Genomic DNA, 18,883 nt, shown 5'->3' with positions numbered 1-18,883 from the left:
CCTGCACAGATTAAAACAGAAAAGTTAAGCAAGGGTAACTTAAAAGAAGAAAGAGAAATTGATAATGTATCAACGTTATCCAATACAGCCAAGGATGGAAAGGGGGGGAGGGTTAAGTTCAAGTCCGAGATCCACTGGTGAATATTTTTCAAAACCCATAATGGGTCAGGCTTTTCCAAACACACTATAACCGTATTTCTAACAGCCCAAATGAAGTAACAGGTGATAAAAAAGACACTAAAAAACCAGATGAGAAGATGTTTATCTGACTTGAATTGCAGAAAAAAGAACACGCAGGCAATTTTGAAAAGCCCAAGTTTAAAGGATAATTAACAAGGAATATGGTGAGCACATTTCCCATCCCATCTTAATAATTGATTTGAATATTCTCTGTGCCGCAGCGTAGGCTGCACCCAGGCACATGGGCATGCCACTCAAGGGGGTGGGTGCAGTGGTAGGGTGGTCATGGCACCCACCCCCATGTGCCTGGGCGTAGCCTGCGCTGCGACATAGAGAACAACACCCCAAGAAACTTACTTGCCATGCATCCAAGGTTCTCTAAGTACAGCAATGTCAAACACCATTCAGTCTCACAATCTCCTTTGCAAGTAGGCATGATTCTTTGTAGTAATCAGTAAAAGAAGCCCATCATTGTAACTCAAAGTTAATATCATTAAAGTGCAGGGAACAAACGGGAATTGTCTGATCGGTAGGGGCGAGCATTAAAAAATTAAACACAACAAAAAAGGGGAAAATCATGGTTATCTTTAGATTTGTAGATACAAATCTTCCATGAGATCTTAACCCTTCACGAAGTATTCTTCCCACCACTATAACAACCCATTCCTGTCAATGGGAGTCTCAAGGAGAGAGAGAGAGAGGGAGAGAGAGAATGTGTATGATATTTGTAAGAGAGTTTGAATTCAGAATTCAAACATGTCCTCTTTTATTATATGACATGAGATCACATCTAATATCACAAGATTCCAATCCAATGGTAATCCTCCCAAAAATAATGGCCAACCCAATTTATGCTATCATAATGAGTGAAACCAAATTCGAAAGGGGTAGGATCCCATAGATTTCACTTAGAATGCCATATTAACTCAATGCCACATTCCTATTGTCGTATTTACCAAGATCTACATAACCAAGTAGATGTAACTAAAACCTCCCAATTTTAATAAATAATTACGTATCAATCATTTCACTATACAATTTCACATACTAGACCATTGAAAATGCAATTTCAGAGATTTTATAATTCCGAGTGGAGCTTTTAAACATCCAAAATATGTTTGTGAAAAGAAATATTAATAAATACTATTAAATTTCCAAACTTTGTTAACAATTTTACCAATATGTCACCTGACCCGGATTTGTGTCCAATCAATTTCAAATATTCTCCCTCTTTGATATTCTCCCAATTAGACAATGGATTAATATAGTCAAATACTGCAAATCCAATACACCGATATATAGTCAATAAGACATCAACTGTTAATACGCCAAAATTCACAATTCGTAACCACATCGATAAGGACTCCTTAGGTCAAGGGATAAAATTTGAGTCCAAATAAATCGATAGTAACGCACATGCGAAATTTTCATATGACCCGATTCAATATCCATAGTATACGTATACTCGCACTTGTACCCTAGAATCTCACAATGCAACGACCATATGAATGAGGTGTCCAGTCTCGTCCATATTCTTTTATGTATGTTATGTAAATGCTTCTGATCAAGGTTGATGCACCTAACAAACACAACCTAATGCTTTGCTATTGAGAATCACTTGAAATTCTTCTAGCTTGCCATTTTCATTGGAAACTCTTTGATCTTTAAATTACTTTTCTTAAAAAAAAAAAAAAAAAGTTAAAAAGGAAGTTAGTGTTGAAGCTTAGGTCAGAATTTTGTTTCATGAATTAAGAGAAACAGTAGTGCAAATTTCCTTTAGAAGAGGGTTGTACCAAAGAGAATAAAGCATGGGAATACAATTTATTACAAAAAATGCATAAAAAGATTTAAGAAAAAAATTAAGAAATCATAATCACATTTTGAATGATATATTCCACATATCTAATTCTTCCTATAAAACCCCCCCCTTCTTAATGACTGAATATACTATATTTCAACAAAGTAACCCAAACCCAACACATTACATCCATCTTTGCCCCCAACATTTACAATTCTAAACAATATTATACATATATTTATGGAGATTTTATTTTCTCCAATTTATACTAAAGCATTTTCATGAATTCATGCAAAACCAGTTCAGTTTACCCACAAACCAGACATACTAAACCATTTAAACCACAAATGAACTCCTTCCATTACTTGAATCCCAAAAGCAGCATCTTAGATATGCCTTGACACATTTACTGCTACCTTGCATTGTTATATGATTATCAGATCATGTAGTCTCAGCAACAGAACTCATGCAGGCGATCCAGTTGAATTTGAGACCATTTCAGAAGAGACTTCATCAAGACTTTCAATCATCTCCCTTGAGCTATCCCTGTGAAAAAGAAGTATTTATTATTTGTAATTCCAAGGCTGAGTATTATGTCAAAGTTCTGTATATAACAATTGCAGTTACCATCTAAATAAAGAAACAACGGTAAATTACACATCACCCCTAGTTTTCAAATGAAACTCAAATCACCCCTTGATTTTTGAAAAAACTCAAATCACCCCCTCTACAGTAACGGCGTTAGTCTGCTGTTACTTATTGGTGTGAAAGGTACTATTTTACCCTTGTCCTAAAACATTAGAATTAAATTTACAATACTACCCTTCAAAATTTATGTTTGGATGTCAAGGGTAGTTTAGGGATTTAAATTTATTTAACTGGCTTGCATCATCACTTAATAGCATAAAACTAACGGTAGGGACTAATTTGTCATATTGGGATCTAAACCAGAGAATGATTTGAGTTTTTTCAAAAACCAGGGGGTGACATGTAATTTACCCAAGAAACAATGATACTTCTTTCCATCCTAGAAGATCTAGCAATGTATCTAATTCATTTAGATGAATGTCATATCCAACATAAAATTTTGGCAACTAGTCCAGGAGAAGTAATTTACATTAGATGGTTGAAGTAACTCCATTATGCTGACTTTCGATTGGATGATTTAAGTGGGACTGGCTGGTGGATACCAGACCCAATTTGCAGCATATATTTTGTTTTACTTTACATATACACTTAGCAAACAGAACTCAGTTCAACTAAGCCTTTTCCCAACTAAATAGAGTGGGAAAACTTGGATACTGTTTTGCCATTCAACTTTGTTTAAAGCCATGTTATAGTTGTCTTAAGACATACAATTGGCATGAATAGTGCAAACAATGTGGGTCCAGCAATACAGTTGAAGTTATGCAACTAACAACAATTCCTTATTATCAACCAGCTAAAAGGCAAGGTGAACCTGATCAACCAGTGACCAAGAAGATGCAAGAAATAGTATAGATCACAGAAATTTTATAGGGAGATTTTCCCTCCTAAACATTTAGGTTGGCTTGCTTAGGGTTATAAAAGGGTTTTTGAAATAATTTGAAAGTGACTTATCATTATGTCATTATCAAAAGTTGTCATTGTCTTGCACATTTTTCAAGCATACATGTGAATGACAGTATTATTCTCATTGGGGAAAAAAGTGTGTTATGCTAAAAGGGTAAAAAAGTAAAGTCACAAATCATTTGACACCTTAAGGGGTGTCAATAAGAAAATCCCCCCCCAAACACATAGTTTATGTAATTCGGATTTTGCAACAAGATATTATAAACAGTAACCTAACCTTTAGGAAATACTTCTAAGTAATTTTCTATAAGATATGCAATGATAAATTTGTTTGGCACCTAACTTCTATCAGAAGTTTCATTAAAATTGTTGAATAATGTACACCAGAATACCATGTGGGTATTCTGGTCTTTTTACTATTTTATATCTAAGTGTTTGTGCTGCCTAGTTAAGTCGGATATAGGTAGGGGTATTTTTGTTTCTATGATGTAATCTTCCGTATTATAAATATATGGCTTGGTTGATCAGTTTGATCATGCAAGCATTCTCCTATTTCCTGTTTTGTTAACATGGTATCAGAGCCACTTTCTTTAATCTAGGTTTTCAAAACCCCACCACCTTCCATTGTTCCTCTCTTCCACCTTCTTCCACTCGATCTTCTCTTTCTCCTTTCCTTTCTTTTCTTTTGGTTTTCTTCTCTCACTAGAGTAGATCTAATGAGGTGATCATACGATCTAGATGCTTCCCTCAATCCAACCTCTTCAACAAATGGTTTAATCACATATCAAGCTCGATAGCTACTGCCCTTATCCCTATGATTTTTTGGAGATCTCCCCTTCTTGAAGATCAACTTCTCTTTTGCCTTGAAAGCTATTTTTTTCCTTATTGGAGATCGATCATAGCAGTATTGGACAACAAATATTACAAAAATTTCAACCAATTTGCAGCTTATACCCATTATCGATCTCACTTCGGGGTTTTGAAAAAGCCTGGACTCTTATCAATTTTTGGGTTTTTTGTTCTTTGTTTGGGCTGATCTTTGGAGATCTCATTCACACTACTTCAAGGAGGATTCGACATTACTATTAGCCCGTTTCGAGTTTTTTTGAAGACCCCTAACCCCAATTGATATCATCTTTCAGGGTTTTTCAAAACCCTGATCCTTATCGATTTTTGGGGGTTAGGGCTGCTTGTTGTTGCTATTGCTTTCAAGGTTTTTTTGCTGCCAAGAGGATCACTCAACCTTATTTTCAAGGCCTTTTACTTCTGATTTTTTACCAAGGATTATCTTCATCATGCCAGACTCTGATGTGACCACGGCTACTTCTAGAGGAGATGGTCAGTCCAGGACTGAATTCCTCCCTTATGTTGTTTCCACTAAACTTGATGGCACCAATTATCTAATGTGGGCCAGATCTCTCTCTTTAACTGTGGCTGGAAGAGGACTCAGTGGCCATCTTAATGGCACCTCTAAACAGCCCACTGAAGAGGGCCCCTCTCAAGCTCAATGGAATGCCAATGATGCTATGGTTATGTCCTTTGTTCTGAACTCCATGCCTCAAGAAATCTCTAGTCAGTACCTTCTTCTTGAAACAATCACACAGATATGGGCTGTTGCTAAGGAAACTTATGGGCAATTGGAGAATAATGCACAAGTTTATGACATCCGAAAGACACTCCATACCACTACTCATAAGGAGTTGTTAGTTACCAAATATTATGTTGTCCTCAAGAGCTTATGGTAACAATTAGATCACTATGCTCGATTTTAGCCCTCTAGACCTGTCGACATTATTGCCTATTCCAAATATGTGGACCAGTTTTGAGTTTATGACTTTTTGGCTGGTCTTAATGCAAAATATGATCCAATTTGAGTGCAAGTTCTTGGTAGGATTCCTTTCCCAACATTATAGTAGGTTTTTTCTTATGATCACACTGAAGAGACACATCAAGGCTGTTATGATGTTGACTCCTACAGTTGAGAGATCAGACCTACAAGCGGTTTGTTCCAACTCTTCTACTACTTCTGAGAGTAGTGCTTATGCTGTTGCTACTGCACCTGCAAGAGAGGCAATCAAGTGTGACCATTGCAATAAACCATATCACATTAAGGTTCAGTGCTAGAAATTACGTGGGAATCCCGCTGATTTTGAGACCAAACGAATATATGGGTGCGGTGACCACTTGTTCACATAGCAAAATCAGAATTGACAGTTGAAACCACTTTCAGCTAGCATTTATCAGCTAACATTATTGGGGGTGTAATGTACCCAAAATGCCCTGTCCAGATCCCTGCTCGGGCGGAGTGATGCGCGTTGGCTGGTGTGCAATAAGGAAATAAAGTTGCACCTTCCCTCACAATACGTCTTTTGGGGGATTGGCAAGCACTTGATCCTACAATTGGTATCAGAGCAGGTGGCCACAAGTTCGAGTCTCCCCAGTACCATGGATGCTCGATTATTGGGCGTGCATTTGGGGGGGTTGTTGGGGGTGTAATGTAAATAAAATGCCCTGCTCAGATCCCGGCTCGGGCGGAGCGATGCGCGCTGGCTAGTGTGCAATAAGAAAATAAAGTTGTACTTTCCTCACAAGGCCTCTTTTGGGAGATTGACAAGCACTTGATCCTACAAACATGGGATCGTTTAAAACATTTTATTGCATTAATTCGTACAATAATTGACCAAAAAATCTGAGCATAGAGTAAACAGAAGATGACTTTTTTCAGAGAAAGCTTCATAGAGATTCCGTTAAAAAGAAAGTCACCCACCACCACAAGAAAGGCAAAAAAGAACAACGTCCGACCACCACTAGAAATCACAAGACGAAGTAACCCCACCCCAGCAACAACCCACCACAAAAAAGAATCAAAAAATTAAGTTCGATAGCCTGCCTTCAACCGTTCAGCCAATCGAGCCCTCTTTGTGCTTTGTTTGTTGTCGTGAAATGTTGTTGTTTCTCCTTGAACTGAGTTACTGTCGAGTCCCCCTGCTTGCATAAAGAAGACGCCAACCGGTTGTCCAAGACACCAACGCCAACCGTTCTAATCTTGGCACCCAATTGGCCCCAGATTCAACAGCCACAAAATAAGATTTAGGGGCTGAGTCGATGGTTCTAAGAAAGAATGTACCGTCAATCAGGCCCAGGTAGGTAGGTGGTGGTGGCCGAGGGGTCCAGGTCGTCTCTATCGCATTCATTCTGCCGCCTAAGGTTTCACGAACAGATTTTGAATGTGGTATGGAGGTACTTCCAGGTTTTATCACAGATGACGGTGATGCGGCACTCGCAACGAAGCCCTCCATGGTTGGATGCAACGCCTGCAACTATGAATCTTCAAATTTGACTCTTGATGGTGGTTCTTCGTAAATCCGTTCTATGACCCCTTTCTTTATCGATTGACTGAACTGCAAGAGAACAAGATTAAGGGGAGTTGATGGTTCTAAGAAAGAACATTCCCTGTTTGCTGAAACAACAACCCATCTATCTGGTATGGTAGCTATAATCAAGAATCCTAAAAAAAAAAAATATAAGAACTTTATTACAAAATACATTTACAGGATATTGTTGGGGAATCCAACGCCCGCCCAGATCCAGGCTCGGGCGTGGAGCGATGCACGCTGGCTAGTGTGCAATAAAGAATTAAAGTTGCACGTTTTCTCATAATGTGTTTTTTGGGAGATTGGCAAGCGCTTGGTCCTACAATTGGTATCAGAGCAGATGATCGCGAGTTCGAGTCTCCCCGCATGCGACATATTACGGAGCAGACTGTACTTACAAGTGGTCCCTGAGCGTACGTTGCGGGGAAGATTATTAGGGAATCCAACTCCCGCCCAGATCCTGGCTCTGGCGTGGAGCGATACGCGCTGGCTGGTGTGCAATAAGGTATTAAAGTTACAGCTTTCCTCACAAGGCTTCTTTTAGGGGATTGGCAAGCACTTGGTCCTACAGATATAAACGTTTGGTCCAAGACTTCGAAGATCGATCGAAAAACGTAGACTATTAACTAGAAGAACTTGAAGAACTAGACGAACTGATAGAACTCAAAGAAATTGAAGCGATAGTAATGCAAATAGTGATTGTAAGAGACCAAAAAGTTGTACAGGAGGTAAAAGTGTAACACTTTTGTTCTTGATCGTAAGAAAGGCTGATGGATATTGGAAGACAAGGAAAAGAAAGACGAGCAAAAGAAAGAGAAAATGGGAAGGCCATCGAGAGGATGCAAGTTTGTCTCCCCTTATGTCTAGGACTTTAATATATAGCAATATCAGGATCGTACCTGTGGGCCCCATGAGACATAATAAGTAGAGATGTAAACGGATCGAATTCGAATCGGATTGGGTACTATTCGAATTCAAATTTGTTTACAATTTCGCTATCCGAAATCGATCTGATTATCCACCGAATATAATAACATAATATCAAATTCGAATTCGACTTGTTAAACGGATTTCGGATATTATCCGGTTCGATTCGTTTAGCAACGGATACCAAATATCCGAATGTTTCTATCCGATTACCGTCCGATTGTCCGCTTACTGTTTTCTATTTATTGAGCTTTATTTCTTCTTAAATCCTGTTTGCAAGTTCCTCCAAAGTCCAATTTAAAGATTTCACTCATGAATATAATAAAATAGAAAAGCCTGATCTAAAACCCAACCAAACCTACAGTATCCGAATATGGAGCAACCCAACAAATATAAAGCAATAGGTGATACTGTAGATAAGACTAATAACAAATCCAACATACAACAACCAGATTCATACAGTTAAAAAAAAAAAAAAAGAATCTGAAAGATAGAAACTCACGTAAATCTGTTGCCGACAGGCTTGAGATCGACAACCTGAACAATGAGTTCTGGGACTTCAGAGGACGATCCAAGAGATGGATTCGCTAGAAATTAGAATGGTAGAAATGGCATCAGGGGTAATGCTATAAAGAAGAAAATGATGCATATGAAACAATAGAGAGAGAGAGAGAGAGAGAGAGAGAGAGAGAGAGAGAGAGAGAGAGAGAGAGAGAGACTTACCTTTGACAGTTGCTACTGGTGATTGCGCATGCAGAACGACGTCTCTTGTAACAACGAAGATGTGCGCAGGAAGGCATGAAACGATATGTATATGAAACTAGAGAGAGAGGGATTGTAGATTTGTAGTCACAGCGGAGGAAGGCAAAGAGAACGTTGAGCTTTAGGGTTATACTTGAGAGTCTTGAGAGTTGAGAATTGAGAGACCGAGAATCCGAGATTTCAATTTTCAAAGAGGTTTTTGGCTTTCCAAGTTTCCATCGAGACTTTTGGCTTTCCTATCTTTTTTTTTTTTCTTTTTTTTTACTGTCTTATTTACATTTTCTACTTGTGGCTTTCCATCTAGACTTTTTATTTTTGTCTTATTTACATAATTTTGGCTTTTTTTTTTTTTTTTTTTTTTGGTCTTATTTACATTTTTATGGTCTTATTTACATTTTTTTCAATTCTTTTTTTTTTTTGGTCTTATTTACATTTTTTATATATTTCTATTTTTTGTTTTGTTTTTATATGTTTTTCTAATAGGTATATGATAACATCTATCATAGTCAAATAGTAATACATATAAAACAATCATATTTTCTAACTTACTAGCTACTAAGTTCTAAATATAAATAAAATACAAAATTCAAGAAGGCAACTTAATTGGATAGACTGATACGAATATTTTATTTCGGATATTTTAATGCCATCGGATAGCTAAATGAATCGGATAATAATCGGTCGAAAACATGGATTACCATATTTGTATTTGATTAGTTTTGGACGGATTTGGATAGTTTTCGGATAGTGAATTTCCGAATACGAATCCTCATAAACGAATACGAACTTGGATCGAATACGGATTTTTGACTATCTGTTTACATCTCTAATAATAAGTAACTAGATTAAGGGGTTGCTCTGGCGGTTTGGCAATGCTCGTTTAAAGCCCTGTTTGGAAACACTTTGGAAGAATGTTTTGAGTTTGGTTCCTCTGCACGTACCAACAGGTGAGCGAGCGTACATGTGAGAACCAACCACCTATCCTATTTTTACCATTTATAAGGGGAGCATGGGGTTTTATGAAAACAAAATTAAAATATGATTGGCTCTGAGACGTACGCTCACCTGTTGGTAAGTGCAGTTGATCCATTCTCAATGTTTCTATATATATATATTATGTGGGAATAAAATGAGAATAGAAATGCGTTTGACAAATCTGATTCGTTTTTTATGTTCTGACAAATTTGCATGAAATGGGAATAGAACCGAAGGTTGGTCAGTTGATCAATTCCTCTCAATGTGCACTAGTGCTTGGCATATGCACCAATTAAGTATTAGTTTCCTGTTTTCCAATAGATGTGTAGTCCTCTTGGCTCTCATTCTAGGATTGAGCTTCTCTTCAAGGAGCTCAACGTTCAGGGAGTGCCTTGGGAGGCATCCAGCCCTTGGGCTGTGCCTCACACATCTCGGCATTTGCCCAGTCAAGATGTCCCCTGAGCACTCCCTAGCCATTTGATGCCCCCTGGGCACTCCCTAGGCACTAAGCTCCCTAGAAAGGAGCCAGATCCCTCATTCTGGTCCCTTTGTGGGTCCCTTCCTGGCCCCTCTCTGTGTCACTTGTATGGTTCCTATTATGGCCTTGTATAAAAAAATTAGTTATTTACGAGGCCATTCATGCAATTTTGAAAAGCCTAGGTTTAAAGGATAATTGACAAGGAATAAGGTGAGCACATTTCCCATCCCATCTTAATAATTGATTTGAATGTTCTTTGTGCCACAATGTAGGCTGCACCCAGGCACATGGGCCTGCCACTTAGGGGGGCAGGGTGGTCATTGCACCCACCCTCATGTGCCAGGGCGCAGCCTGCGCTGCGGCACAGAGAACAACACCCCAACAAACTTACTTGCCATGCATCCAAGGTTCTCTAAGTACAACAATGTCAAACGCCATTAAGTCTCACAATCTCATCAACGAGTAGGCATGATTTTTTGTAATAATCAGTAAAAGAAACCCATCATTGTAACTCAAAGTTAATATCATTAAATAAGAATGAAGTTACTTGCAATGTCTCTCACCTTCTAAATGCACTGACGAGATGATTTCTTCCAAGTATAGTGTTTTCCCTTCTCATCCCCCCTCCCCTTCAAACCTTCTCCTCTAATCCTCGGGTTCTGGCTGTGGATGGATGGTGTGCTTCTACCTTGCTGAACGGTCTCAGACTTCTACTCCACTTTGTGGAATTACTCTGTTGTGTTTTTGTTCATTGAGTGGCCTCTACGATACCAACTGGTGTCCTTTGTGGCACTCCCCTCTTTTAATCTTTTTTAATTCCACTTGCCTTTTCACCGCCTTTCTTTTCCTTAAGTCCTTTTACTCTCTCCACCTTTTGAATGGGTACTTGTGCGATTGCTATTTTTATCCCCTTCTCCTTTTCTTCCCTTTTTCCTCGTATTCACTCACCTTTCATTGGTTGTTGCACTACTATGAGTTTTAAAGGTAAGAAGCCGATTTTGGGGGAGACAGGACCTGGGTCCCCTTCCACCTCAAGACCTTGCCTTCGATCGGTTAAAGCTGAAGACGTCAAGGATTTGTCTCTACTTGCAGGGTCTTCAAGGACCCCATTACCAGCGACAAAGCCGCTGGAAGTTGAGAGGAAGAAGCCTTCAAGCAACCTCATTGCACCAATTTATGGCAGTGTTCTCAGAAATTTCACACCTTCTGAAGACACTTTAGGGCAGTTCTTGGTCGATGCGTGGGGCAGTGCTGGTGCTTCGACTGTCTGGATAGAGGATCAAGGCCATTTTACAGTTGAGTTTGAATCTATTGCTTCCTGCGATCGCATTCATGCTGCTTCCCCCTGGTGGTTTGAAGGCCATTGTCTTCACCTGCTCACGGTGAAGTTCAAGTCTACTCTTTTTTCAAATCAATTCGAGCACTTCACCATCTGGGTCCAAGTTCTTAAGGTTCCACCATTGTGCTTTACTGAAGAGCTCATCAAGGCATCAATCTTACCTCTTGGTAAGATTTTGGATGTTGATCTTGGATGGGAATCCAACCAGCTTCCCCCCTTCATGGCCAAAGTCAAGGTCCTTTTTCCCAAGCGCCAACCAGTTATCCACGAGGTACTTGTTCTGGACCCCTCTGGTAAATCTACTCTACTGAATCTTTCCTTTGAAGCTTTTTTTCTCTGTTCATGGTGTGGCCGGTTGACGCAAAAGACTAAGAACTGTTATGGAAGGAAAGCTTCCAAAAATGTCCCACCCTCCAAGGAGGATCGCCGGCTGTTAGACCTCTTTCCGGCAAATCCGTCTACTAAAATTATAAGTATTTTGACCCCTCCCCTTCATGTAAACCTGCTTAGGCCCCCAACGCCAGTTAATGTGCCCAAATCTGAGATTGTCCCAACCTCCCCTGCCCCACCCACTCTTTCGGCTAAGCCTACACAACCTCACCCTCCCCCACCCTCTTTTCCTGGCCCTGTTATCTCTGCACCGATTGCTGTCCCTGCCATTGATAACAACAACTCACTACCTACACCTGTTTCTCTCCCCCCTTCCTCTTCGGTGGATGTCTTTGATGACCTCCCACCCCTGCCCAGTTCCTTTCCAACTCTCTCTACCCCCTTCATTATTGACACGGTGGCACCACATTGGCACCCAACTTTTTGCCACTTGGACGGAGATGCTACATCTGTCTTGGACCCCCTACTAGACACCTCATCCCCTAATTCTCTCTCCTCTCTGATTATAGAAATGCCCCCCTGTACTCACGGATCTTTTCACCGCCAACCCACCGACCTCTCATTTTTTCCCTTTTATTGAATCATCCAACCCCTCTGATCTCTGCTCTTTTACTGAGATCCCTCTACCCCCCACTTCTCTACCTTTTCCTCCCTCCCCTTCGACTTTCTTTGGAAATCCTAACCTCATTTCTAACCCATTCTCCTTCACAAACCTCCTCTACCACACCCATAACCACCTGCGTACCCTGAGCTCCCCACTTCCGACCCCTACCTACCCGGCCTCAAGCTCTCTCGGCTCCCCTTCGTTTTTCAACCAGCAAATCCCCGAACCAACTGCTAATCCTGCTCCTCCTCCCAACCGGCCCATTTTCATCAAGATCTTTAAATGTTGCCACAGTTGTTGCAAGAAACACAGTGCTACACGACATAAATGACCTTCTGTTTCGGTGGTCCTCAACCCAACTCCTGAAAAGCTTTCCACAACCACCCATGAACCCCAAGGATCCTTTTCACTCGCGTCTTCTCATTCCTCCAAAGAATAGGGACAGATTTCTTCTACCCCCTCCATGCCTACCCCCACTTTTAGTTCCTCTAGCTCTGGCCGTGATCATTGCAAAAGAAGTCAATCTAAGGCTAAGGGGAAGAGACCTATTTCAGGGAAGCACTCTTGTGGGAAAAGGAAGAGACAGGAGGGTGGTTTTGATTGCCTTGGGTCGGAGGACCAGGCTGAGTTGGACATCCTACAGAATTTCTCCTCTGACATTGTTAAGCTGGTGGATTCTTCGAATGAAGTTTCCACAAAACTGAGGTCTTGGCTCTGTGAGCTTAAAACAGATAAGGAGTTCCATGTTTATTCACAGAAGAAGAGATCTATTCAAACTAGTGAGACTAAAGATGGCACCCAGACAGTCCACAGCCAGGCTCGTGGTGATCCCAATACTCCCTCTACCTCGGTAATCTCTTACAATCCCTATAAGCCTCTCAACTCTTTTTTATGTGTTTTTACTGCCATTTTATTGTATTGTTGCTTTTTTCCTTCAGCAGTTTAATCATTAGGTTGCTCAATATGAAAAATTTTAGTTGGAATGTGCGGGGATTAAGATCCAAATCGACCCGTACATATTTAAAGCATTTTGTTGGAAAGCATAGACATGATATTTTTTTCTTTGCGAGACTAAAATGGCTGAATTTGATGATGGGGTCCTTCCTAGGGCCCTTCAGAATTTCAATGCCCTGACTTTTCAGGAGGGTAGGGGATCTTGGGGTTTTGGGGGAGGGCTTTGGGTGCTGGCCTCCCCTACAGTGATAGTACCTTAGACCCTATCCTTTGATAGATTCACTGTTGTTTTTGTGTCGGATGTGCTACATGCAAACTCCTGGTGTGTGGTGTGTTTATATGCCCCCCCAACCTCAACTACGCTTAAACTTCTGGCCTTTGTTAAGTCCTTTCATTGCTACCCTTTCCTGCCCTTTTGTGCTTATTGGGGACTTCAATGAGATACTCTCTCAAGAGGATAAATTCGGTGGCACCACCTTTTCCGCACCCTCCCCCTCTGCTGATAAGCTTTCTTCCCTTATTTTTGATCATTGCCTTGAAGAACTGAGACCATTGCATAGATGGTTTACCTGAAAAAATAACTGCATACCACCCAATTGTGTCTTAGAGCACCTAGACTGCTGCCTGATGCACCCTTTATGGACCTCCTCCTTCCCCCTCGCATCTCTTCAACTTTTACCTGCGTTGGGATCAGACCACAACCCGCTCCTCTTAAATACAACTCCACCTTTCCACTCCTTTAAGAAACTTTTTCATTTCCAAGCGGCTTGGGTTTCTCACCCTGATTTCACTCGGTTTGTCACATCTGCATGGAGCACCTGTAACTCTTCTAATTTTATGGCCAAGCTCAATGCTTTGACATTCTTAATGAAAAAGTGGAACTCTGAAGTTTTTGGTCGGCTTGAAAACCTCAAATCTGATATTTCTTCCAGAATCTCAGAACTTGGAAACCTCCCTCCCTCTCTGGATACCTCTAAACTGCTCACTGATGCTTATTCTCATTTAAACAGAATTCTTAAAGTTGAAGAAATTTTTTGGCTTAAAAAATCCAGAGAAAAATACATTTTGGATGGTGATAGAAACACCAGATTCTTCCATGCAGTGGCAAACCAAAATCTCAGGACTAATCGAATTGTCCACCTCAAAAATCAGGAAGGTAGGATAATCTCCCACCCCCCTGAAATGGCCTGGCTTTTTGCATCCCATTTTCAATCTATCATGACCACCTCTGATCCCCTCGACCCGTCCTTTGTTGAATGCTTATTTCAACCCTTGCCTCCCTCACCAAACCTTACCTCTCTAACCTCCATACCTCCTCTTGATGAAGTCAAGAATGCAGTGTTTAGTATAGGGGCTCTTAAGGCACCAGGTTTTGATGGGTTATCAACAGGATTCTACCACTCTTGTTGGGATTTAATCCACTCTGACCTACTCCACTTTGTTCAACATTTCTTTACTGAAGCTACTCTCCCACAAGGCATCAACCATACTCTTATAGCTTTGGTTCCCAAAACCACTTCCTCTCTTCACGTGGAAGATTATAGGCCCATCAGCCTGTGCAATGTCTCATACAAGATCATTACTAAGATTCTGGCTGCAAGGTTACGCAGTCTTCTCCCCCTATTCATTTCCCCATCCCAGTCTGCCTTTGTCCGCGGCCGCCAAATCACTGATAATACCATAATTGCTCACGAAATCTTTCACTTTCTTAGGAGCAAAAGGAAGGGGAAAACAAGATTCTTGGCTTTAAAGCTTGACATGTCCAAGGCCTATGATAGAGTTGAATGGGGATTTCTCCTGGCATTATTTAGATTTTTGGGGTTCAACCCACCTGGCTCAGGCTTATCTCTGCCCTCTTACACTGCACCTTTTCCATCAAAATACAGGGAAGTGCCTTTGACTTTTTTTAACCCACTCATGGTCTATGCCAGGGCTGTCCCCTAAGCCCTTATCTCTTCCTCCTCACCATGGAATGTCTTTCCAGGTTAGTGGACACCTACAGGCAGTTGAACTTGTTTAAGGGAATTAAACTCTCTAGGCATGGCCCAGAAATCACTCACCTGTTGTTTGCGGACGACACCTTCCTTTTCTGTAGGGCAACCTTGTCTGATATTCACACTATTAAGGCTGTCTTAAACCTTTTTGAAACCCTTTTGGACAACAGCTTAACCTCTCTAAGAGTAGTATTATGTTCAGTAAAAACACACCAACAGAGGTAAAAGGGAAATTTGTGCTGCCCTTGATATACAGGGGATGGGGTTAAATTCTAAATACTTGGGCACTACTTTATTCCCAGCTCGCTCTAAAATCTCAACCCTTTCCCCTATTATGTCGCGAATCCATGCCAAACTATCATCTTGGAAGGCAAAGTTCCTCTCACAAGCGGGGAGACTGACACTCATTAAGGCCATGCTCCATTCCATCCCCACGTACCATATGTCTTGATTTCTTTTCCCTAAATCACTTTGTACTAAATTGGATGCTATTTGCTCCAACTTTTGGTATATCGGGAAACCTACTAAAAAGCATTTATCTCTCATTGCTTGGGACTCAATTTGTAAACCCAAGGAGTCGGGGGGGATTGGGTCTCCGTACCCATTGGAACCATAATCGGGCATTGATCATAAAACTTGGTTGGCATCTTCTTAATAAGCCCAATTCACTGTGGGCTTAGGTCCTAAAAAATAAATACTTTGTTAATCAGTCACTGCTTGACCCTTTAACCACTTTCAAACGGGGGTCGTGGACTTGGAACAATATCCGCGCCATACTCCCCCACTTGAGGAAAATGATCCATTGGAAAATTGGTACTGGTTCAATCGTCCTTCTTTGGGAAGAACCTTGGATTCCTACTACTGATTTCACTTCACTTAATCAGGTTATCCAACCTAACCCCCTTTTTAAGACTGTGCATGAACTCCTTATTGGTAGGGGATGGAACATACCTCTGCTTGCCGCTTTGTTCCCTCCCCCAATTTGCTCACAAATCCTATCCATCCAACTTTCCACCAACCCTTTCATTGATTTCCTACACTATCATCTGTCCAAGTTGGGGAAATTAACAACGAAGAGAGTTGTTGCTGCTTTAGCTCACCACTCTCACCTTGCCCCTACTGCCTTGCCCAATACCTTTTGGAGGCAGTTTTGGAAGCTCCAGATTCCACCCAAATTTATCCTCTTTACCTGGAAGTTGCTGCATGATGGTATACCTACACGGTCCAGCTTTTCTAGGTGGATCAGTCTACTAATCGATGCCCCTTTTGCTTTGCTGCTCCAGAAACAACCTAGCATCTTTTGTTTTCCTGTGACATAATTAAAAGGATATGGGCTGCTGGTCCCTTAGGCCTACGCACAGAAGGAATTACTGGATCTACCCCCATCGATGCACTTCATAATTTATTCCACAGTTGCATCTCAATGACCATTAATCCATGCACCACCTTAAGCATTATCTGTATTACTTTATATTTTATTTGGACCCACAGGAATCAGATTATCTTTGGCACCAAATCCTTGAACCCTCACAATATCATCAATAATATTATTCGCTAGGTTAATGACCTGAATCTGTTTTCCTTTGAGACAAATGATTCCCTCCAGACTCAATCTATCCCACATTCCCCCAACATCCAACTTCTCTCCAAAGCAGACTATTTGCTGCTAGGAACTCAAACTGCTATTATATCTGATGGTAGTTTCGGCCCCATAACCAATGTTGGGGGATGGGGTTTTTTGGTTATTCATAATAGCAACTTCTATGCTTCTTCTATACATTATGGTTATGTAGGGTTAGCCCAAGAGGCCGAGTTGCGGGGACTCAATGCAGGGCTTCGAAGGACACTTCCACTGGACTGCGAGGAAGTGATTGTGTGGACTGATTCCCAGGAGGTGGCAGATTGGATCGAGAAACCGATGGATCATCCCTGGCCGTACCATCTTTACACCTGGTTTTATGATATCTCCCATCTTATTTCCTCCCTACGGTCTGTAAAGATTATAAAACAACCTAGATCTTATATTACTCCAGTTGATAGACTATCTAGGCATGCTAGACTTAATAGTTTCTCCTCTGACGACCTGACTGTTAATATAGGTATTATGTTTAATGAATGAACTTACATTTTCTTCACCAAAAAAAAAAGTTAATATCATTAAAGTGTAAGGAACAAATGGGGATCATCTGATCGGTAGGGGCGAGCATTAAAAAATTAAACACAAGTACATAACAAAAGAGGGGGAAATCATGGTTATCTTTAGATTCATAGATGCAAATCTTCCATGCGATCTTAACCCTTCACGAAGTATCCTTCCCACCACTATAGTAACCCATTCTTGTGATCACCGTCGACCACAACCATTATCACCTCACACTAACTATGGTTTCACAAACCCTTGTCCACACATTCGCACACACTTAAAAGAAGATGGGAGAACTTGAAATCATGGATGGAAAGGAGCGGCATTCAATGGGAGTCTCCAAGGAGAGAGAGAGAGAGAGAGAGAGAGAGAGAGAGAGAATGACATTATTCTAAGAGAGTTTGAATTCAAAATTCAAACATGTCCTCTTTTATTATATGACATGAGATCACATCTCATATCACAAGATTCCAATCCAATGGAAATCCTCCCAAAAATAATGGCCATTCCAATATATGCTGTCATAATGAGTGAAACCAAATCAGGAAGGGGTAGGATCCCATTTAGATTTCACTTAGAATGCCATATTAACTCAATGACACATTCCTATTGTTGTTTTTACCAAGATCTACATAACCAAGTAGATGTAACTAAAACCTTCCAATTTTAGTAAATAATTACGCATCAGTCATTCCACTATACAATTTCACATACTAGAACATCGAAAATGCAATTTCAGAGATTTGATAATTCCGAGTGGAGCTTTAAAACATCCAAAAAAGTGTTTGTGAAAAGAAATATTAATAAATAATATTAAATTTCAAAACTTTGCTGACAATTTTATCAGTATGTCACTAGACCTGGATTTGTGTCCAATCAATTACAAACATTCTCCCTCTTCAATATTCTCCCAATTAGGCAATGGATTAATATAGTCAAACACTGCAAATCCAACACATCGATATATAGTCAATAAGACATCAACTGTTAATACACCAAAATTCACAATTCGTAACCACATCGATAAGGACTCCTTAGGTCAAGGGATAAAATTTGACTCCAAACAAACTGATAGTAACGCACATGCAAAATTTTCGTATGACCCGATTCAATGTCCACACTATACGTATACTCGCATTTGTACCCTGAAATCTCACAATGCAACGACTATATGAATGAGGTGTCCAGTCTCGTCCATTATCGTGAACAATTTTAGATTAAAACCTACCAGAGTCCGTAATTAAACCACGTTTAATAATTAAATAATCTAATTTAAATAAGGGAAAATATCACGTACCTCCCCTGAGGTATGACTTATGTACACTTTCACCCGTGAGGTTTGGGAAATTCCACATACCTCCCCTGCTTTTCCAAACTAAGTAACAAAAACACCCACTCCGTTAATTGTAGACGT

Source organism: Telopea speciosissima, chromosome 11 (genome assembly GCF_018873765.1).
Source record: "Telopea speciosissima isolate NSW1024214 ecotype Mountain lineage chromosome 11, Tspe_v1, whole genome shotgun sequence".
Lineage (NCBI taxonomy): Eukaryota > Viridiplantae > Streptophyta > Magnoliopsida > Proteales > Proteaceae > Telopea > Telopea speciosissima.
The sequence above is the reverse complement of the archived record's forward strand: the minus strand, read 5'-3'. Positions refer to the sequence as shown.